At 42.5% G+C, this 24,574-nt stretch overlaps 2 pseudogenes; one reads left to right on the top strand and one right to left on the bottom strand.

Moving 5' to 3' along the window:
* Window positions 1-256: 256 nt before the first annotated feature.
* Window positions 257-12,337, top strand: LOC123622225 (annotated as a pseudogene).
* A 10,542-nt stretch (window positions 12,338-22,879) lies between these two features.
* LOC123622224 lies at window positions 22,880-24,384 on the bottom strand (annotated as a pseudogene).
* Between the last annotated feature and the right edge of the window lie 190 nt (window positions 24,385-24,574).

Here is a 24,574-nt window from a genome sequence, read left to right as displayed (position 1 = left end):
GGAGCATTTAATAAATACTGAGGGAGGACAGTGTCATCAGAGGGAGGGGGGCAGCAAGAGAGAGATGGGAGGAGATTGGTCAGAGAGTTAAAGGGAGTCTGGAGGTCAGATCAGTGAGTGGCTCATGTGTCAGCTCATAGGTCAGGTAAGGACTTTGCCTTTCAATCTGGGGCAGGAAGCTACTTTGTCCCTTTGAGAATGGGTGTTACTGAGAACAGGATAAAACTGGCTGGCACAGTAGTTCATGTAAGATAGGATGATGATGGCTTGGACGCAAGTGGTGGTACAGCAGACTTGGGTAAGCAGTGGTCTCACAAAGTCATATCCTGCATAGATTCTGAAGGTAGGGCTCAGAAGATTTGGGGATGGATTGGTAGATGGCTTTAGAGAATGATAAGATCAAGAATTCAAGAATCACTCTACAAGCATGAATCTGTGGGACATAATGCTGAATTAAATTTGCCAGACACAGACTGAGTACAGTATGTACGCACTTACCTGTGGAATGTAAAAAAAGGTTCAACTCACAGAAGCAAAGCGTAGAACATTGGTTGCCAGGGGCAGGAGGGTTGGGGAAATGGGAAGATGTTGGTGAAAGGGTACAAATTTCCAGTTACAAGATGAATAAACTGTGGGGATTTCATGTGCATATGGTAATTATAGTTAGTAATACTGTTATTTTTTACTTGAAATTTGATAAGCAATAAGATTTTAATTGTCCTCAATACAAACACATACAGATGGTAACTATGTGGTGATGGTTGTGTTAATTTGATTATGTTAATCATTACACAGTGTATATCAAGTCATGTGTACCTTGAATGTATACAATTTTTATTTGTCAATTAAATATTTTATTTTATTTTATATTATTTATTTTAGTTTATTATGGGGGTACAAAAGTTCAGGTTATATATATTGCCCATGTCCCACCCAACCCCCCGAGTCTGAGCTTCAAGCATGTCCATTCCCCAGACAGTGCACATTGCACTCATCATGTAGGTATACATCCATCCCCTCCCCCCACCCCCCACCTCCCCACCTCAGTCCGATACTCAATTGGTGTTATTCCCAAATGTGCACTTAGGTGATGATCAGGGAAAACAATTTGCTGGTGAGTACATGTAGTGCTTATTTTTCCATTCTTGGGATACTTCACTTAATAGAGTGAGTTCCAACTCTCTCCAGGAGAACAAAAGGGATTCTATATCACCGTTATTTCTTATAGCTGAGTAATACTCCATGGTATACATATACCACGTTTTACTAATCCACTCATGAATTGATGGGCATTTGGATTGTTTCCACATCTTTGCAATTGTGAATTGTGCTGCTATAAACATTCAAGTACAGGTGTCTTTTTTATAGAATGACTTTTGTTCTTTTGGGTAGGTGCCCAATAATGGGATTGCTGGATCGAATGGTAGGTCTACTTGAATCTGTTTAAGGTATCTCCATAATGCTTTCCACAGGGGTTGCACTAGTTTGCAGTCCCACCAGCAGTGTATCAGTGTTCCTGTCTCTCCGCATCCACGCCAACATGTACTGTTTTGGGACTTTTTGATAAAGGCCATTCTCACTGGAGTTAAGCGATATCTCATTGTGGTTTTGATTTGCATTTCCCTGATGATTAGGGATGTTGAGCATTTTTTCATATGTTTGTTAGCCATTCTTATGTCTTCTTTTGAAAAATTTCTATTCATGTCCTTTGCCCACTTTTTGATAGGGTTCGATTTTTTCTTGCTGATTTTCCTGAGTTCTAAATAGATTCTTGTTGTCAGTCCTTTATCTGATGTGCAGTATGCGAAATTTTTTTCCCATTCTGTAGGTTGTCTGTTTATTCTCATGACTGTTTCTTTGGCTGTGCAGAAGCTTTTTAATTTAATCAGGTTCCATTTATTTATTTTTGTTGTTGCTGTGATTGCCTTAGGGGTCTTCATAAATTCGTTGCCTAGGCCAATGTCTGTAAGAGTCTTTGCTACATTTTCTTCTAGAATTCTAATAGTTTTACACCTAAGGTTTAAGTCTGTTATCCACCGTGATTTGATTTTTGTGAGAGGTGAAAGCTGTGGGTCCTGTTTCAGTCTTCTACATGTGGCTATCCAATTTTCCCAGCACCATTTATTGAATAAGGATTCTTTTCCCCAGAGTATGTTTTTGTCTGCTTTGTCAAAGATTAGATGGCTATATGAGGATGGTTTTATATTTGGATTTTCTGTTCTGTTCCACTGGTCTGTGTCCCTGCACTTGTACCAATACCAAGCAGTTTTAATAACCACAGCCTTGTGGTATAGTTTGAAGTCTGGCAAATTAATACCTCTCATTTTGTTTTTATTGCTTAAAATTGCTTTTGCTACACAGGGTCTTCTCTGTTTCCATACAAAGCATGAAATTATTTTTTCTATGTCTTTGAAAAATGATGTTGGTGATTTAACAGGGATTGCATTGAATCTGTGGATCACTTTGGGTAGTATGGACATTTTAACAATGTTGATTCTTCTAATCCACGAGCATGGTATGGTTTTCCACCTATTTACATGCTCTGGGATTTCCTTCCTCAGTGTTTCGTAGTTCTCCCTATAGAGGTCCTTTACCTCCTTGGTTAAATATATTCCTAGGTATTTTATTTTCTTTGTTGCTATTTTGAAGGGTACTGAGTCCTTAATTTGGTTCTCTGTTTGGCTGTTACTGGCATACATGAGTGCCTCTGATTTGTGTGTATTGATTTTGAAATTAAAAAGAAAAAAGAATTTCTATGAGGCTTTGGGCCAAGCAGTTGCCATTCTCCTGAGTGGTGTCAAGACCACAAGGAAGTCTGGTTGGGAAAGGATAATTAAAATGGCAAGTGGTGAAGTCACTGTTTTTCTTTTGTACAAGGTTGAAAACAAGCAGAAACGAAATGAATTCCTTTCGAAAGTTTATTTCAACCTAAATATTATGCAACACTTTGCTTATACTTAAACATTTGTATTACATGAATTTGCTTAATTTACCTTATATAGGGCTAACCATCTTTCTGGTGCCTATTTAAATAATTCACTTTTTAGGAAAAAGATATATTAGTGGGTAAATAAAGTTATGAAGTATTCTTATAAATTGGTTTCCAAATAGTAAATACTTAAACAAAGTTCATTGTTCATTTATTGATTAAATATTTATCAACTACTCACTATGTGTGATCCTGTTCTGCCACCAGGGCAGTAGTAACAAAAGTGACAGACAAGGTTCCTACCCTCATGGAACTTACAGTAGGAGAGCCAGGTAATAAATCATCAACAAATACATAATAATACTTTTTTATAGAAATCAAAGATCATGAAGACAGAACAGAGTATAAAAGGGGAGTGCAATCTTTCAAGGAGGACCCAAAGAAAGAATAAGCCCTGAGGGAATATTCCTTGAAATCTATTAAGTGTTGGAGAAGTAGGTATCCTATTGGTATATTTTTATTTTTGTTAAGGTAGTATAAGCACATCTCATATTTGAAGAAATAGTTGGTGTTTATCTCTTTAGCATCCCAGAGAATCCTTTGCCTCAAAGATTGCACTTATGTTTTTGTACTTTTGAATGAAATTTTGTAATGGAGTGGATATGCTCACATTTGTTAATTTTACAGAGACGCAGCATAGACAATGATAGCTGCTGCCTTTTATTTAATGCTGCCTGTCTCAGGTACTTTTTATAAGTATTGGACATATATTGTCTCTTATCCTTTTTTGGTGAAGTTACAATTATAAATTCTCATTTAATAAATTTCTCATTATGAGTAAACTGAGGCACAGGCCATCCTGCTGAAAAGTAGGAGAGCTGGATTCGAACCTAGGCAATCTGTCAGAGCCTGTGCTCTTAAATCTATATAAATAATCACGGAGATATTCTGTAATTTTGTTGAAAACACATATTTTAAATATGCAGTGACGGTTTGTTTATTGCTTCCATGTGTAGTGTGTACAAAGAGACAGAGTGAACATGGATGACCTGAAAACTGTGGACAGAGAAGCCCTCTGACTGCAAGGTTATGCAGACAACCCTTACAATACACGACAAAGTGCCAGAAGACTGAACACAGTGAGTCCTGAGCATTTTTCCTTCTTTCATAAGTCACTAAGATAATTTGCCCTCTGAGATTTTATAGGCTTATCACTGAATAATTAATTGCAATAGATGAAATTCGGGTGAGGTGAATGTTCATTAATGTGAAGGTTGTGTCCTCAATTTTATGAATGATTGACCTGTGTTTGCTATGTATTCTGTGGAAAAATTGCTTTAAATCTTCAGGAGTTTATAAAAATTGAGTTTACACTGTTCAAAATGTTACTTGGCTGCTATTCATGTTAGTGAACTTATTCGGCATTGCTCCCTCCCCGAGATACAGCCTGGTTATTTTTTTGAAAATCATAAACTACCACCAGGGAAGTTCTGGCTAAAGAAAAAGCCAGAAATAAAGTGGTTAGTTGGTTGTTTTCGAAAAGTGAAACAAAACTCCAGGTTCTCAATGTGAAATTGTGTCTTTTGCAAAATCAATTAGGTCAGTGAATATTGCTTAGATTGGTTCTGGTAGAAATAGAGAAGTATGACTTTTTTTTTTTTTTTTTTGAGACAGAGTCTCGCTTTGTTGCCCGGGCTAGAGTGAGTGTCATGGCATCAGCCTAGCTCACAGCAACCTCAAACTCCTGGGCTTAAGCGATCCTACTGCCTCAGCCTCCCAAGTAGCTGGGACTACAGGCATGTGCCACCATGCCCAGCTAATTTTTTTCTGTATAGATTTTTAGCTGTCCAAACCATTTCTTTCTATTTTTGGTAAAGACGGGATCTCACTCTTGCTCAGGCTGGTCTCGAACTCCTGATCTCGAGCGATCCACCCGTCTCGGCCTCCCAGAGTGCTAGGATTACAGGTGTGAGCCACCGTGCCTGGCCAAAAATTATAACATTTTTATATAACATCTTGGGTTGGGGGGCCAAGCTGCTTGAAGTTTTAGTTCTGTGGCCACCCCAATATCCCCAGATGATTAATATCTTAGACCTTTAATAGATTGTTGGGACATTGTTGTGGTGGCTCACAAGTTGGGAAAACTCTGGTTTAGAGCACCTAAATAATAGCAAAGAAATGTGGATTTAAATATTTATGTTAATATCATCCTTGATTAGAAATTGAATACATATTTTATCAGGGTCAGAATCATCCAAGGTCAATTATGTTCTGAACTGACAGTAATGGGTAAACGATTTCTGCACTAGGTGAACTGATTTTCTGTGGTTGTTCCAAGTTGCAAATTTATGATAGTTCTTTGACTAAAACCATGTGCATAGTATTTTCTCTGCCTATCATTATTTAGGTATTTATGCTTAATAGAATAAAGAGTATTTCCAGGGTTAGCATAAGTATTTTAAAAATCCGCTTTAGAAGGCCAAATAGTGTCTCAAATATGGCTTATTTTGATATATTCCTAAAGTTATACTTGAAACAGGTATTACTAATACTTAAGTTTGATTGGGTATTGATGTTGATAAAATCCAAAACCATCATGGTTGTTAATGGATTTCCTTCTAATAATTACATTATTGGTGGCAATGTCTCTGAATTCATCATCAGATAGGTTTTACTTCATTGTGGTAGCATTCCTTTGTCTATCCCCTCCCCAAGGAAATGTTTGTGGGAGAAAACTGTCAAGGTATCTGAAATTAGTGTGAACTAAAATAAAATGTTAAGCCCTCCAGGTGACAGGATCAGTGCCCTCTTCACCATGGAGACCCTAAAAAATCCCTAAAGCTGAGTTGCTGGTCTTGAGAAGGGAGGTCATACTGGACTCCTCACTCCTCTACCCCTTGTAACAGTAAGATAGAAATCATTAAGAGGCCTAAGGCTATGGGAGACAGCTGCTTGCACCATGCCTGCAGGCCATCAATGTAGTTAACAGATCACTTGAGTTTCAGTAAATGTCTGGTGGCTTCTCTATGATTAATAGACATCCTTATCTTAAGTTAAAACATTGCAAGCCTTTAGACACATCTTCATTTCATTAAAGTATTACAAATCAAATAATCTTTAAACCCACTTATAACCTATAAGCCCTCCCTCACTTGAAGATGTCCCACCTTTTCAGGCCAAACAAGTGTACACCTTCCACATACTGACTTTAGGGTCTTACAAGCAATTCCACTCTCCAAGCTTGTATCAAATTGAACTGTAACCCAGCTACTGCAGGCACATTTTCTCAGGACATCTTGAGGCCATGTGCTCCCGGCCTCCTTAAGTTATGTTACAGAGTTTGGGTCTTTTTCCATTACCATTAGTACCAATTTGTTTTAAAAGTGTGGATGGAAACGTTTTTGATTTTTAACTGCTTAAATGAACAGAAGCAGTGAACCTATGGTTTTTATATTCATCTCATCTTGTTCATATGTCCATTTTCAGTGTTAACAGATCCCTTGTATCAGTGTGCCTTCTGCCTCTAATCTGCTCTGTGTCTACACAGATCTCTAAATCATTGTGCCTGTGGGTGATTCTAACCTTTTCTACGAAGTATGAGCCCCAGTTAACTTCAACACTCAGAGAGGGCTTTCTGCTTGGGCAATTCCCACCTTTTTGGTCAACATTCACTTTCTGAATCATCCTTAGATATTATAAAATATGCCTTTTGTAGGTTGCACACTTTTCTAACTTTGTAATTGTTTTAAATATGTTGCTAAATAAAAACATTCTAGAGTATCATGAGCTTAGAGAGCAACACAAGATAGTTGAAATCATGTTATCCTCAGTGCCCTCCTGGGCTCCAACTGGCCAAGGCCTCACTAGGCGCTGTCCCTCCTGGGTTTGCAGTCAGGGAATCAGAGGTGAGAGCGAGGGTGGGTGGCCGAGTGTGGAGGATGCCCCTAGTGCCTGCAGCCACCAGAACACAGGGTGGCAGCCGGGCCAGTGCCAGGGCCAGAGTCTCTGCAGGAAGGGCAGTGGGAGACCAGGCCAGCTACCAGGATGGGCCTGTCGTGTGGGTGGTGGAGAGCAAGGTGGTGGTGTCTGCGTCTGTTCCTGTGTGCTGAGAGGAGGAGGAGGGGACTGCTCATGTGTTCGGAGGCTCCAAGGAATGCTTCCCAGGACAATCAGTGTATCACATCAGCTAGATCCAGTGGATAAAATAGAACACACTGATTACCACCCAGAATGAGAAACGGACCCTGCCCTTTGCTGGTCAACCTTAATGTTTTGCTCCGGGTCTGGAAGGCAAAACGTCCACCAATGATAGAAGCCATTACTGTTGAGCAGCTGATGGAATATTGGGAGATTGCATGCTTGACGCAAAGCCAAGAGAAATTTCAGAAATTCAGTGTTTACATTATGAAGAGAATATGAATGGTGCTGAGGCAATTTTGCACAGGTAGTCCTAGATGTCAGTGCAAGGTTCACTGGCATTTGAGTGTTTGAATATACACCCAGATGCATAGTGTTTGGTCTTCTTGATATGCACTTGTACTTACAGCTCGTTAGTGGACCTTCAGATTGATGACATGTAAAGGCTGTTGGTAACTGCAGCTACAGCAAGCTAGTGGAGGAGATCGTATCTTGTAAGCATTCAGACATAGTAAGCTAGTTATGGGAGGCTTTGTACCCAAGCAGTTCTAAATATCGCAGCCACTCAACTGACATACCATGGATCATGTGAACTAACCTCAAGGGTTCAGGAAGGAGAACTTGGTATGTTCTTTCATTATAATCATTTTAGCATCATGACCAAAAACAAGGGTCAGCTGTATTTATTGGTAACAGATCAGGAGTTTCTTAACTGAAGAAAAAATTGAGAAAGCATGCACAATGTAGATGGTGATGGAAATTTCTGTGACTAAGAATTTCATCTAGGGCCTCCTTGAAGTCCTGAAGCTGTATACAAAGGACAGCAGGATTAAATATACCAGACTTATCTCGTGGAATTATTTTTACAAGCACAGCAGAGCCAGGAGATCAAGTGGGAACAAATTCACTGATGGGAACCAGCGAAGAAACTCCCAGAGCAGGGAGGCCAGATGGGCTTCTCAATGGTATCAGGATGTCCTGTTGATTGTTTTCTTGGCTGTGCAGAAGCATTTTAATTTAATCAAGTGTCATTTATTAATTTTTGTTGTTGTTATGATTGCCCTTGGGGTCGTCTTCATAAATTGTTTGCCTAGGCGATACCTAGAATACTTTTTTCTAACATTTTCTTTTAGAATTCTTACGGTTTCACATCTTAGATTTAAGTCTATTAGCCCTGTTGAATTAATTTTGTGAGCATTGAGAGAGATTGATCCTGTTTCAATCTTCTACATGTGGCTACCCAGTTTTCCCAGCACCATTTGTTGAATAGGGATTATTTTCCCCAGTGTATGTTGCCATATACATTGTCCAAGATCAGATGGTTTTATATCTGTGTTCTATGTTTCATTGGCCTACATTTCTATTTTTATGTGAGTACCATGCTGTTTTGGCTACTGTTGCCTTGTAGTATAGTTTAAAGTCTGGTAAAGTGATGCCTCCAGATTTATTTCTTTTGCTTAAGGTTGCTTTGGCTATCTGGGCTCTTTTCTGGTTCCAAGGGAAGCATAGAGTTATTTTTTTCTAGATGTGCAAAAAATGATGTTGATGTTTTGACAGAGATTCCATCGAATCTATAGATCACTTTGTGTGGTATGGGCATTTTAACAATGTTGATTCTGCCGATCCATGAGAGCACTCACGTGCACACTTGGAAGTAAAAGTGAATGGTAACCAAGCAGGTGGGAGGGATGAGTGAGACAGGGAACTGGCAGGTACTGCTTTGGGTACAGCACTGCCGCAGACAATGATCTGGGCACTGCTTTGTACATTGCTGTAGGCATTGCCTAACTAATCAGGAAACCTACAAGTAAAGTTTCAAATTGCCTACAAGGAAGCCTACAAGTAACGTTTCAATTTGCCCTGATCAAAACAGGAGGGAGTCAGGGCAACCTCCAACCAGTTATAACCAAAATGGTGGAGAAACACCACCCGATCTGTCAATATTCCTCCCCCTGTTCAGCCTGTTGCTTAAATAGAAAGGCAGCAGGAACCAGGGGGCTGGTTCTCTCCTGCAGTGGGTGGTTCTCTTCTGTAGGGAGGGCCAGCCTCTACTCTATCTGTAGAGTAGACTTTCTGTAGTTTATGAATAAATCACACCTTCACTAAAAAAAGATGATGATGAAAGAAAGTGAATCCTAATGCTGGGAGCCACTTGAAGTCTAAGCCGGTCCTTGGCTTCCTGCAAGAATGAATTTGGGAGCGAGCAACAAAATAAAGTAAAAGCAAGAATTGCTTTGTTGGTTACAGGATTGTTTTTTGGTGGTGGTGGTTGAGGCTTGTGGGTTTTCTATGGGTATGAATATGTCAACATCTGAAAACAAAGATAATTTTACTCCCTCCTTTTTTACTTGTATGCATTTTAATTATTTTTTCTTGCCTGACTGCTCTGAATAAAATTTCCAATACTCTATTAAATAGAAGTGATGAGATGCTGAGCACTTTTTCATATGTTTATTGGCAGTTAGACTGTCTTCTTTGAAAAGTTTCTGTTTATGTCTATTATCCACTTTTTAATGTTTAATTTTTTCTTGTTGTTTTCCTCATTTCTGTATAGATTCTAGTTATCAGCTCTCTATTTGATGTGTAGCATGCAAATATTTTGTTCCATTCTGTAGGTTGTTCATTTGCTCTAGTGATAGTTTCTTTGGCTACGCAGAAACTTCATAATTTGATCAGGTCCCATTTATTTATTTTTATTGTTGTTGTGATTGCCTTTGGGGTCTTCTTCATAAATCCTTTCCCTAGTCTGATGTCTGTAGTTTTTCCAACATTTTCTTCTAGAATTCTTACAGTTACATTCCTCATCTGTTCGTGTGCCAGCACCATGCAGTTCTGGTTACTATAGCCTTGTAGTAAAAGCTTTCAGTCTGGTAAATTGATGCCTTCCAATTTGTTCTTTTTGTTTACGGTTGCTTTGACTATATGGAGTCTTCTATTGTTCCGTACTAAGTGTAGAATTCTTTTTCCTACGTCTGTGAAACGTGATGTTCATATTTTAATAGGCATTGCGCTGAATCTTTAGATCACGTTTGGTAGTGTGTAGACATTTGAACAATGTTGATTCTGCCTATCCATGGTGATGGTATGGTTTTCCCTCTGTTCACGTCCTCTGCTATTTCCTTCCTCAGTGTGTCGTAGTTCTCCCTTTAGAGGTTTTTTACCTCCTTAGTTAAATATATTACTAGTATATTATTTTTTGTTGTTGTTGCTATTGTGAAAGGTATTGTGTCTTTGATTTGGTTTTCAGTTTGATCGTTGTTGGCGTATTTGAATGCTACTGGTTGGTGTACATTGATTTTGTAATGTGAAACTTTGCTGAATTTGTTTATCAACTCTAGTAGTCTCATGGCAGAATAATTGGGGTATTCTAGATACAAGATCATATTGTCGGGCAAAGCATGATAGTTTGGCCTCTTCTGTCCCCATTTGCATGGTCTTGATTTCCTTCTATTGTTTGATTGTTCTAGCTAGGATATCCAGCACTATGTTGAATAGAAGTGGTGAGAGTGGCAAACTGGCCCCAGTCCTAAGAAGGAATGCTTTTAATATTTCCCAATTCAGTATTAACATTGTCCTTGGATTTGTTATATATGGCTTTTATCATTTTGAGGTCAGTCTTACGTGTGCCTATTTTGTTAGGCATTCTTATAATAAAAGGGTTCTGAATTTTGCTGACTGCTTTTTCTGTGTCTATCGAGAGGGTCATATGGTCTTTCTTTTTACTTCTATTTATGTGGTAAACTATATTTATGGATTTGCATATATTGAACGATCTCTGCATCTCTGGTATGAAGCCCATTTGGTAATGATGGAACCCTGAATTAGGTTTGCTAGGATTTTATTGAGAATTTATGCATGTATATTCATAAGTGATACTGGACCTGTAGGGTTTTCTTTTTGAGTCCTTTCCTGGCTTTGGGATCATGGTCATGTTGGCTTTGTAAAATGTGTTGGGGAGGATTGCTTCTCAATGTTGTGGAATAATTTCTCGTGGAGGGAAGGTTTGCAGAAATCCATCGCATGCTTGTTTGGGGCCTGGGTCTCAGCCTCTCGCCCTGTTTCCTGTGCCTGACTGTGTTCTGTTGTGTATGTGGGCTGTCAGCCTAAAGGGAAGAGGCTAAGGCACAAAATATAGTTTAAAGAGCTTACTGGAGCCAAAGTGAGGACATCTGCCCAGAGGACTCAGACACAAGTGACCCTGGCTATGAGCCCCATTTGGGCTTTGATACAACCAGGTTTTTAAAGGCAAAAATGATGGATGGAGAGGGCTGATATGAAGTCTTTTGTCAGGAATTCTCATTGGTTTATAGAGATAACATTGATTAGTAAGTGGTATACATTGTTAAGTTATAGGCTGTGGGTTATAGTGCAGGAGCGGTATTATCAGTTTAATTTGTATCTACTTGTGGCAATAGCAAGCAGTTCTAAGAGATGATACACAGCTATACCACAAAATGAGGGGAGTAGGACATGATTTCTGCCTCTCTGGGCCTGATAATTTAAAATGACTCACATTCCTCAGATAAAAGCTCTTCTCTTTACTCAGGGCACATTCCTGTGTTCCCCTGGGGCACAGGCAAGAGTGCTTCAGTCTGTGGGCCCCAGTGAACACTGAAACTCAGGTGGGCTCCCCTCCAGGGCCGGGCCAAGGGGGTCAGGGTGCAAACCAGCCCCACCTTCCTGGGCTTCTCACTTCTCCCCTCTCCTTGGCTGTTAGAGGTGGACAGGTGTGCAGGCAATGTGCTGCTGGTTACTTCTGTCCACCTGGGACCTCTGAAGTGAACACACTAGGTCCCAGGCAACCCCAGACACCATGTCTCTGTAGATAGCTGTGTGCAGAGCAGTGCCCACTGTGTAAAAGCCCTGCATTTTGCCTGTGGGTGTGAAAGAGGCACAGGACCCACTCAGGCAAAAAAATGTTTAATTGTCATAAGCAGAGAAAAACTGTGTGACCCCCAGTTGTACTTCTTATATGTGTATGGACATGGCACCCAATGCAATTCAGATAGAGACTGATTGACAGACACACAAAGTAAGTGGGGCCAGGACTAAGGTCCAGACCTCTCAACTCCTGGCCAGTAGAAAATCCCAGGCTTCCCTGGACACGGGTCCTTCACAGTCCAGGCACTGTTCCGACCCTGCCTTCCACAGTCCTCAGTATGACCCCCTGTGCTGTAGGTTGTTATTGCCCAGAGAGCAGTGGAGAACCCAGCCTGTGTCCACCTCACACCTTGGCGGCTGCCCCCTGCAACCAAGAGGAAATGTAACTGAAAACTCAGCACTTGTTCCCAAGGCCACATCAAAAGAATGAGGACAAGTGATTTGAGGAGAAGGAAAGAGAGATTTATTAATTTGCGAGAAAATGAGGAGGGTAGAGACTACTATCTAAAAATGTCATTGTCGTAATAATAAGCAGAAATACACGTCTTGGACAAGAGAGGGCAGATGCTGTCAGAAGATTCCAGGGGCTTGCCATTGTTTGCCTGGTGCTTTTCTGTCTTCTGTGGAAAACCACCTATGTCATCCAGGCCACTGGCATCCAGGGGACCAGGGTCACTTTCTTTGCCCACCTGGCACCTTTTGTTCTGAGCCAGGGTCGTAAGCATGAGGGGACTGTAAACCCTGCCCTCCCACTTCTGCTGCCCCAAGGCAGAGCTGAGGAGCCCACACAAATGTGTTTGCCATCCCCTGCAGAGCTAGATGTGAGTGTCTGGCAGGTGAGACTGCAGGATGTTTCCCAGCTTCAGCTCCACCCTCCAACCCTCACCCCTGAGGCTCAGGCCAGGGCCTCAGCAAAACACCCTCAACTGAGCTTGGACCACAAGTATGGCATGACCACCTGCTCTCCCTAGGAATTCTCCTGCCCATCTTCCAAGTGGCTCTCCCAGTGTTTGGTGGTGTCCCCAAGACCAGGGCATCTTCGAGCCCCCTCTTCCTCCCTTTCTAGATGAGGGAGGAAGCAGGCCAGAGGTTTAACTAGAAATAGCAAATTCCAGTACAAGGTGTTCTGTGTCCTCCATGTCTCAAGGTACTACAGAAAGCTCCCTCCTCCCTTCTGAGAGCAGGGAAGTGTGTCCAGCAGGAAAGGAAGGGAATTCCTAGGCATCCGGATTCCCACTGATGCTGAGCAAGGACGCCAGCAAGGAAATGAGTGGGTGTGAGAACTGGTGCAGAGAGGCTGAGCCACTTGCTCAAGCTGGCTTAGCTGACAGGGGCCAGGCCCTGTTCTGAGACTGTCCAGCATGGCTGAGATGCTGCATCTGCTCTGGGGGCAGCAGCCTCGGCCCGCTCTCCCTAGTCTGTCCCTAGTCCTAGGATCAGGGCAGAGCTGCAAGTATAGCTCCAGGCTCCTTGGGCCAGTGGGTCCCTGCTGATCCCTTCACCCCTTTCCATTTCAAAGGTGTGGTGTTCTCAAGGTCTTTTTCATGCGACCCATTTGCATACAGTGCACTGTGCAAGCAGAATTAGCCAGATAATCTCACAGTGGATAACACAAGAACCACATGCATCATACATATTAAGCTCCAATGGGGGCTCCTCCCAGCCCCGCCCCAGAAAGAGGACTGATCCCAGATCTCTGCCGAGTTAGCAGGTTTCATCTCAGCAGGCCATAGGAGTGCTCACCACATGCCAGGCACTGAGTGCTGTCCAAATATCAGCTCATGTGATCCTCGTAACAATTCAATGAAACAGGCACAACTACCACCATCCCTGTTTTACAAACATGCAAACTGAGGCACAGAGCATTTAAATAACTTCTGATATTCAGTTAGTAGCAGAATCAGGATTTGAACCCAGTCTGGCTGACTCCCAGTTTCCTCTCTCAACCGCCACACCATGCCACCTTCAAATGGTCAGATGGTGCAATTTGAAATGCCCAGGAATTCTGCTATCCTTTCCTTTCATCTGGATAAGGCGTTCTATCTCTCACGTGACCAATCCCCTGAATCCTGTGATGGTCCCCCATTATCTGGAGATCAGGGGCTGAGTAAAGTGGGTCCCAATGGTTGTTGCGTCTAAATTACATTTCACTGGCTTGTACGTAACAACACAGTACACCCAGTTGTGGGTTTTTATAGTTATTGAGTTTGGGTTATTTTTAACTGATTTGGACACGTGATTGTATTTTTGTAAAGAGATGAACATTAGATAGTGCTAAAAATATTTTCAGGCTAAAATTGTTACAGCCATTCTGTGGGACATAGAACTCTAGGGCTGGATGCGTCTGCTAGGGCTGCCGTAACAAAAGACTGGGTGGCTTACACAACAGAAATTTATTTCCTCCCAGTTCTGGAGGCTGCAGATCCAAGACCAAGGTGTCAACAGGTTTGGCTTCTCCTGAGGCCTCTGTCTTTGGCCTACTTACAGATGGCTGCCTTCTTGCTGCACTGTCACATGGCCTTCCCTCTGTGTCTGCAGCCCTGGGGTCTCTGTGTGTGTCCAGATTTCCCCTTCTTGTGAGGACACCAGTGAGATTGGATGAGCCCCGTCCAACATTTCCATTTTAACTTCATCACCCATTGAAAGGCCGCATGTCCAAATACAGTCGCATTCTTGGATACTGGGATTAGGGATTCAGCATATGAATCTGGGGACACGATCTAGCCCATAACCAGGGCCTCAATTGCCTCTGGGTTGAGTGTTGGAATAAGCCCCATTCTCTTCAGGCTTGTGTTCTGATTGTGCTTCTCAGCTTCAACAAGAAGCCCCACTCCAATGGATACATTCTCTTTTTTATTTCTTACAAACTTTGTTGTTTCATTGTGTAGGGTGTAACTTAATGGTCAAAATTCATTTTTCCCAAATAGATATCCAATTGTCATGGCACCTTTCATGAAAGATCACTCAGGTTTGTCCTTCATCAAGCATCACATGGACATGTAGGTCTGTTTGGGAGACTCTCTTCTGTTCCACTGGCCTTGCATTCTATTCTTGCACAAACATCACCCTGGCCTAATCACCATAGCTTTATAATGTGTCTTAATGTCGAGTTATCTGAGTTCTTCCACATTGTTATTTTTTTAAAGATAAGACCATCTTCAAATGCAAGGCCCTTGCATTTCCATATAATCAGATCATCGATATCCACAAAGAAACTTGCTGGGATTTCCATTGGGATTGCATAGAAACAATTGATCAAAGAAATAATGTCATTACTTATTGAGTTTCCTAATCCTTGAACATGGCTTATTCTTCCATTTATTTATGTCTTATTTTATTTTTCTAGGCAGATTTTAATTTTGTTTCCTGAATAGAGACAGTATATATCTTGTTAGACTTAGTATTAAGTATTTGATTTTTTTATGTTATTGTGAATGCTATTAGGTTTTAAAATTGTTATCTAGTAATGCTTTGTTAATTTAAAAATGCATTTTTTCCAGTTTTATTCCTGAAGTATATTTTAGGTAGGTATGGAATTGTAGCTTGACAGTGATTTTTTTTCAGCATTTCAAAAATATCCTTCTATTGCCTCTGGTTTTTATTATTCCTGTAAGTCAGATATAAATCATGTTTACTCTTCAGAGTTCAGTATCCTTTTTATCTTGTGCTTTTAAGATGTTCTCACTGTCTTTGATGTTTAGGAATGTAGCTTAAGTTTTCTTTCTGTAGTTTTTCTCTGTATTACTTTTTTGGGGGGTTCTTTATCACTTCTTGAATCTGAAATATATTTCATCAATTTTATGAAATTAGCCATTCTATTTTAAAATATTTATTCTTCCTCATTCTTTTTCTCCTTTTCTTTTGGATATCCAATTACTAGCATGCTATCTCTTTTTATCATGTCTCTTGTACTATTCTCTGTGTTTTTCATATTTTTCTCTGTGCTTCAATTTGGATAGTTTTCAGACCCATAGTCCATTTACTAATTTTGTCTTCAGGTCTATATAATCTGATACTAAATGATTGATATTTTAATTTTTGTTACTGAATCTTACATATATTTTATTATTTTATAGTTCCCTATTCTCTGTTGAAATTCTCCATCTTGTCATTTATCAAACATGCTAATCATAGTTTAAAGTACATGTTATATCTGATAACTTTAATATTTGGATCCTCTGAGAGTCTGTTTGTTTGTTTGTTTGTCTCTTGATTTCTTAGCAATGCTTGTTACTTTGCATGTCTGGTTTTTTTTTATTAAAGAGTAGATACTGTAATTGAAAATTGTAGAGAAAATTTGCAATTCTGGATGCTGCTACCATCCTCCAAAGAGGAATTATTTTTATTGTAGAAGGTAGTTACCGTAGGTAATACCATCACATTGGGGGTTAGGATTTCAAATATGAATTTTGGGCAGACATAACCATTCATACCATAACCTCAGACTCTCAACTGTAGCTTTTGAAGTGGCAAATGCCTTTAGGGGAAATGTGGTACCAAATGTGGAGAACGGACATCTGGATTTTCCTTCACTCCATTCTTTTTTCCCCCCTTAAGTCCTTGATTAAGTTCTCCGTTATTCAAACAGATGTTTTCTATATATTTTTTAAACTTTTCTTAGGAGAATTGGTCTGAAATAAGCTATTCTGCCATTACCGAAGGTAGAAAAAGTCTTATTTATTTTTACCTTGTAAGTATGTGTACTTTTGTAAACTCCCTCTTTCCCCTTTCCCTTTGAAGATGAGGTAGAGAGTTTCTAGTTAATTTTTTTTTAAGGTCATCTCACAAACACTAACCGTTGGTAGCACGAGGGCACCATGAAAAATACTAAGATAGACATAATAGGAAGAAAGAAAAAAATGTACCCACGAGTGGCAGAAATGTCAAGTACACAAGACAGTACCCCAAAATGCCTGGACATTCACAGTGGGAAGAAAATGCTTCTGTATGGGTAGGGTCAGAAGAACTTTATGGAAAAGTTGTGCTTCATCTTGTCAAACTAAAATAAAGGGTCAGAATCTAGTTTAAAAAGAAAAGATTATTCATGGCTGAGCACAGTGGCTCATGCCTATAATCCTAGCACTCTGGGAGGCCGAGGTGGTAGAATTGCTTAAGCTCAGAAGTTGAAGGCCAGCCTGAGCAAGAGACCCCATCTCTACTAAAAATAGAAACAATCAGACAGATGTGGTATCACACGCCTAAAGTCCCAGCTACTTGGCAAGCTGAGGCAGGAGGATTGCTTGAGCCCAGGAGTTTGAGGTTGCAGTGAGGTATGACTACACCATTGTACTCTACCTGGGGTGACAGAGCAAGACCCTGTCAAAAAAAAAAAAAAGTGACAGAGAGATTATTCAAGCACAAAATTTAAGACCAGCCACCTGGAAAGCACAGATTCCAAAGAATGGAAGTCAGTGTTCCTAAGTATAGAAGTTTGGGATCATGTATACAGACAAAACTTAGGGAGGCGTAACAGAATTTCAACATCTTTCTATGTAGGGCTTAATACAGAGTTACAAGGACCTGATGAGTTCAGATAGTCTTTTTCTTTCAGGAAAGGTATATTTAACATTCCACTTGGAAGACATAATAGTCATGGGCCCTTGGGGGCCATCTGGTCTGAAGTAGAGGATAATAAAGGAGGAAGTTAATCTACAACAAGTATCAGTGATTGGAAAGGGGGAGGTCTGCGATTACCTTAGGGGTTTTCTTCATAAATTCTTTGCCTAGACCAATGTCTGTAAGAGTCTTTCCTACATTTTCTTCTAGAATTCTAATCGTTTCCCATTTAAGGTTTAAATCTGTTATCCACCGTGATTTGATTTGTGTGAGAGGTGAAATCTGTGGGTCCTGTTTCAGTCTTCTACATGTGGCTATCCAGTTTTCCCAGCACCATTTATTGAATAGGGACTCTTGTCCCCAGAGTATGTTTTTGTCTATTTTGTCAAAGATTAGATGGTTATATGAGGATGGTTTTATATTTGGGTTTTCTGTTCTGTTCCACTGGTCTGTGTCCCTGCCCTTGTTCCAATACCAAGCAGTTTTAAGCACCACAGCTTTGTAGTATAGTTTGAAGTCTGGCAAATCAATACCTCCCATTTTGTTTTTATTGCTTAAGATTGCTTTTGCTATACGGGATCTTCTCTGATTCCATACAAAGTGTATAATTATTTTTTCTAAATCTGTGAAAAATGATGTTGGTAATTTAATAGGAATTGCATTGAATCTATAGATTACTTTGGGTAGTATAGACATTTTAACGATGTTAATTCTTCCAATCCATGAGCATGGTATGGATTTCCACTTATTTACGTGTTCTGCAATTTCCTTCCTTAGCGTTTCATAGTTCTCTTTATAGAGGTCCTTTACCTCTTTAGTTAAATATAAACGAATGGGACCTGATTAAATTAAAAAGCTTCTGCACAGCCAAAGAAACAGTCATGAAAATAAACAGACAGCCTACAGAATGGGAAAAAATTTTCGCATACTACACATCAGATAAAAGACTGATAACAAGAATCTATTTAGAACTCAGGAAAATCAGCAAGAAAAATCAAACAATCCTATCAAAAAATGGGCAAAGGACATGAATAGAAATTTTTCAAAAGAAGACATAAGAATGGCCAAAAAACGTATCAAAAAATGCTCAACATCCCTAATCATCAGGGAAATGCAAATCAAAACCACAATGAGATACCACTTAACTCCGGTGAGAATGGCCTTTATCAAAAAATCCCAAAACAACACATGTTGGCGTGGATGCGGAGAGACAGGAACACTCATACACTGCTGGTGGGAATGCAAACTAGTGCAACCCCTATGGAAAGCAATATGGAGATACCTTAAACAGATTCAAGTAGACCTACCATTTGATCCAGCAATCCCATTATTGGGCATATACCCAGAAGAACAAAAGTCATTCTTTAACAAAGACACCTGTACCTGAATGTTTATAGCAGCACAATTCACAATCGCAAAGATGTGGAAACAACCCAAGTGCCCATCAATCCACGAATGGATTAGTAAACTGTGGCATATGTACACCATGGAGTACTACTCAGCTATAAGAAATAACGATGATACAACATCTCTTTGGTTCTCCTGGAGAGAGCTGGAACCCATTATACTAAGTGAAGCATCCAAAGAATGGAAAAACAAGCATCACATGTACTCACCAGAAAACTGGTTTCCCTGATCATCACCTAAATGTACATCAGGGAAGGATACCAATTGGATATCAGACTGGGATGGGGGGTGGGGGGAGGGGATGGGTGTATGCCTACATGATGAGTGCGTTGCACACCCTCTGGGGAATGGTCATGCTTGAAGGTGCAGACCCGGGGAGGTGGGGGGGGAGGGGATGGAGGTATGACTACATGATGAGTGCCAGACGCACTGTCTGGAGAACGAGAACGGACGCGCTTGGGACTCTGACTCGGGGGGATGGGCGGGACATGGACAATGTATATGACCTAAACTTATGTACCCCCATGATGAGCTGAAATAAAAAAAAATAATAATAAAACTATATATTTAAATTAAAAAAAAAGAAAAAAGAAAGGGGGAGGTCTGGTCTCTGGTCTCTTCTAGTCATTTACAGAACAAGAACAATGAGGAAGAGAGTTAATCTATAATCTTAGAAGCAGAATTGAAAACATGCTTTGTAACTAGCTCTCTAGATCTAACTTTCCCTTTAGCATAATAAATTTAGAGGGCCCTGAGATTTTATTTTCTTTTATAAATTGGATCTTGATAAGTAAAATTTCGATGGGTTGACATAGTAGTGGGAAATACTTAAAAATGATATTTTAAATTTAGATATATGTTTAATTCTACAGCCATGAATGCCAGGCCAAGAGTTCAGACTTTTCTTTGAAGTGTTAACAATGGAATACTTTTTCAAAAGAGTTCTTAGTTAAGGAATTAATACAAAAGATGTAAAGCAGATAGCCTTGGATTGAATGAAGGGTGAGGTCGTATGACTGCTCCTAACTGGTCACTCATTCAACCAACGAGACCCTGAGGCACCTCTGTGGAACCACAGGGCTCCAGAAACCCAGCATGCACTGGCACTTCAGTGAACTGGACAATGAGAAGAGCTGTCAGGCTCCTAGACCACATAGACTATGATGCTGCACAGGGTCTCAGCAGGGAGCTGAGAATGCTATAAAGGGTTTGACCATCCAGAACCTGTCTGGAGAGGAAGGATATTCCATGTGTCATAGTTGTACTACCTCCCCTCTTATCTGCAATGAAAATAGTCCTCTCTCTTTTTCAACAGCCCTAAATTTCTTTGGGGGATAAACATGACTATGTCAGTAAAACAAATGCCAGCTTTCCACCAACTCATTCAGCAAGCCCTGCTGAGGGTCCTCTGGACACCGCTTGTGTGAGTGGTGACCTGCAGCAACGTGACAGGGTTGAACTTCAGATGAGTGTTTTTTGGTCTCCCTGAGCAGATACCAACCCCAACAAGGGCAAATAGGCCGAGTCACAGGGACCCCCAGTCTACCACCTGGTCCCAATCACCACCTCTCTTCCAGAAGACAAATCAACCTGGACTCCTTTTGCCTTCCAAATAAACCTTGAACTTACCCCTGCTCACCTTCTTGTCCTCCTGGTTTTGCCCATCAAATCCAATCCATCCTTCAGGCTTTAGTGTGTGCAGATCTCCCTCCTCCTGTCACCTGGAGACAGCGGCCTGTGCCCATGCTTTGGGACTGTCCCATGGAGCTTTGTGTGATCAGGTATGAGAATGTGGCCTCATGTACACAGTCTGGTGCTTTCGATGGCATCAGTAGTTCTCAGCCCAGGCTGCGCATTATAGCACCCAGGGGGCTTTTAAAAAGGCTCACTGCTAGGCTCTGTCCAGTGCTGACCACAGCCCCCCACTCTGTCCAGGCCTTGCCATGGGCCCCTCACTCTGTCCAGCACTGACTGTGGCCGCCCAACTCTGTCCAGCCTTGGCTGGTGTCCAGCATCCTCAGGGCCCCCAGCTCACCTGGCCCGCACTTTCCAGCAGCCTCTCCCTCTCACACACACAAATGACTCTGCACTCTGCCTTCCTCTAGCCCGGTGGTCCTCACAGGGTTGTCTTTGCACCAGCAGCAGCAGGATCACCTGGACGTTTGTTAGGCACATTCACAAGCCCTACTCCAGGCCCACTGAGTCAGAAACTCCAGGGGTGTGACCCAGCAATCTGCACATCCACAAGCCCTCCAGGGGCATCTGAAAACCTCTCATTAGCCGACCCCCACCACAAGTCTGGGCTGAGCCGAGTCCTCAGCGTGGATGGGGAGCTGGCCCCACAGAGCAGTCTGGGCATGTCTCCCTCAGGGCAACTGTCACTTCCTTGGGCCAAGGCCAGGGCCCTGACAGGCCCCAGGACACAGGCTCTCTTCCTCCCTCCTCCCCTGTGGCCAAGAACACCAAGTCCCTGTTGGTATTCTGACTTCCCTCCCTCCCTCAGGGCTGAGTTGCCAAAACAGCCTCCTAAGCAGCTCCTTTCACTCCAGAGACCAGGACACCCTCCGAGCCACCCCCAGACACCTCCAGACCTCCAGCCCCAAACGTTCCCATGGCTCCTCCGTGCCCTGTGAGCCTGACACACACTGAGTGGCCCCCCCGGCCCCTGCCTTTACCCGCGAAGAGGTGGAGGGGCTGGCAGGTGACATGGTCACACACAGAGCACAGGAGGCAGAAGCAGGGCTACTGCTGACATAGGGTCCCCAATCAGAGCCGTGGTTTACCTCATGGAAATCATCTGAACTCATCTCCTATTTTAACAGGCAAACTCCCTCATCCCTGAGAGGCCGAGGCTTCTCCCAGCGCCCCACTGCCCCGGCCAGTGGCAGGCCAGGCACAGGGCGTCCTGGCGAGTCCCAGAGTGGGTGTGCTGGGGACCCCCTGCTGGGGCACAAGAAGAAAATATCCAAACCACCTGTACTCATTTTTTTCTTCTCATTGTTTTTTCATTTGTATCTTTATATATTTTAAATACAGTATAACATATGTTATATTTTTTTACAGTAATTTTTTACTCTTGGTGGAGCAAGATCAAAAGTTTGGCTACCACTGGCCTAAGGAACTGTGCTGTTCAGATGGGCATGTGTCTTCCCTGAGTTGACCCCCGGGAAGGAGGCAGCAGCTCCCGCCTCCCTCCATCCCAGATCCACACTTCCAGGAGGCAGCCCAGGATACCGTGGGGATAGCCTCGTCTGATGCTGCTTTCTCTTGCAGACCTCCATACCAGCCCGGAGAGAGGAGCGGCCTGTTCTCGTATTACTCTATTCTGACCTCTGAACTGCCCTCCCTCTGCAGTGTCCTCCCCTCATCATCCTACTTCACAGTGTCTCACCATCACCTCCTCCAGGAAGCCTTCCCTGAGTAGCTCCCCAGGGAGAACCCCAGTCATCTCCCCAAGGCAGCCAACTTGTCTTCTGTTACTTTTGTGGGTTCCTTCTATTCTCAAGCGTAACTGTAGTCTTAGAACAGTGACTAAGTGATCTCCTCAGAAAATCCCAGCACCCCTGAGGCCGTGCCCCATGTTTGAGGAATGTTCTTTGATGCTGAGAGTATCCCCAACCAGCCCTACAGAAGTGCTGCAGTCCCTGAGTTCTGTTTGCCTGGAGATGCCTGCCTGGAGATGCATATGTGTTCCCCCAGCAGCGTGACTGTGCCTCCTTCCACCACCCAGCATCAGCATCAGTGGGAGGGGAGCTCATCTTTTTTACCACTAGTTAACCAAAATTGTTGTTTTTCTTTTTATAACCTATTATTTCAGAGAGACTGGAAATAACAAGATTTTATCTTTTTTTTTCTGCACAGGATGATGCTTCACCAAAGTAGTTTTAAGTTCCATCCATTCAGGTTTTGTAAATTTTTTATTCATTTAAAAAGGGATTGTTCAGAGGAAAGAAATTATTTTCAACAATTTCAGAACTGGTGGAGATTGGCTGTTTCACAGCAGCAGACAGTACAATCAGTATCTGCCAATGGATGTTCTCTGTAAACACGTCCTTCCCTGTTCCGGTAAACAAGTCCCTTGTGTCTTGTGTCACTCCACTCCTCTTGCCCATAAGAATCGTAAGTCTCCCCACAGAGTCTGAGCCCATAACGTAGTAATCAGCACAACTTAGGGCTGGGGTGCTGTAGCTGTTAGCATAGGAATCGCAACTCTGTTCATCGTAAGTAGTGCCGTCTCCATCACCTTAGTCATATTGTCCTTATTTCTCTTATATTGGGGGTGGTGGTGGAGATCCCCACCCAGCTGGGGACACTCCTCTTGATCTTGGAGTGAGAAGTCCTCTTTTGCAACTCACTGGCTTTGGAGTGGAAAGGATTCTCCTAGGAGTTGGTGTCCCTCTTGGTACACGAACTCCACAAGCTGGGCCGCGACTTCTCCCCTTCCTCTGGTAATTGCTGGGGTTGGTACATCTCTTGTATCCAAGGCGGGTTTCCCTCCAACCACTGGAAGATCTGCATTTTCTGAACCATCATTCAAATGTATTAATTCCTGGAGCTGTACTTGCCTCACCTCATCATTATAGTTAGGGATGAGAAACTTTTTTGAGTTTTCTGAAACTGTGTCATCCAGGCATAAGCTTCTGTAGGCACTTCAGTGACAGAACATGGAGATGGAAGTACTTTGAAGTACTTTGGTTTTCCACTTTTCCTCAAATCTTCCTCCTTCACCTCGTCTTTCATGGAACCTTTTCCAAGGATGGACATTTTTGTCAAAGTTTCTTCTTGTAAACACTTCAGAAACTTGCCATGTGGGCCCAAAAGTTTCCCCACAAAGTTGAACTTAAGGAACTGTTTTACAGGAGTTAACAGGGTGTTCCAGCTTCATGTTCTTGTTAATCACCACCTCAATGTACTTTTCTTCACCTTTGCTCTCTCCTTTTTGACACCAGCCACAGGGCGTGCTTGAAGGAGGGGTCCAGGGAGTCCCTCTGGCCATCAGCTAGGCCAGGCACTTCTCTAAGCTCACTGGCTGCCCAAAGCTCAGCCTGGAAGGGAGCGGGCAGCAGCAGCTCAGCAACCTCCAAGCCGCCCTCCTTGCCAGTAGCAGAGAGACCGGCCACCTGCCATAGAAGCGGCCAAGTCCGCTGGACAGCCAGGCAGGTGTGGCTGCACAGAGGCTGGCAAGGGCTGCTCAGCCTCGATCCCCAGTGGCAGCCGAGGGCCCACCACTGGAGACCCCTGGCTATGGACTCTGGGTGAGGAGGAGCAGGCACGGGCTGTGCATTCAATCATGCTGCTGGGCCATAGGCCCAGTGGGTGGCACACTGGGAGATGCTGAGGCAGCCCGTGGGGAGCCCAGCCAGCCTGCGCAGGTGTGTGACACGCGGGCAGTGGGGACAGAGCAGCCCCAACCGCCCACGCGTCCAGATGAGCTTCATGGAGGGGACGGTTTGTCCGTTGGCAGTTGTGCGCATGCGCACTTGCTTTAACGGCTGTGCTTGGCCATGCTGGGCTGTGCTTGGTGCTGCTTGGCTCTTCCTGGCAGTTTATTCCTGTCAGTCATTAGAAACCGAGATTTTCCTTGGAGGTCGTGGTCAGATCGGGTTGGCTTGATTGTACTGGGCTCCCCAGGTGGGGAATAAACAAGGGGGTGGGGTGGGAGGT

The sequence above is a fragment of the Lemur catta genome, chromosome 17, assembly GCF_020740605.2.
Source record: "Lemur catta isolate mLemCat1 chromosome 17, mLemCat1.pri, whole genome shotgun sequence".
Classification (NCBI taxonomy): Eukaryota; Metazoa; Chordata; class Mammalia; order Primates; family Lemuridae; genus Lemur; species Lemur catta.
Note: the sequence above shows the minus strand (reverse complement) of the source record. Positions and strands in the feature narration are given on the sequence as shown.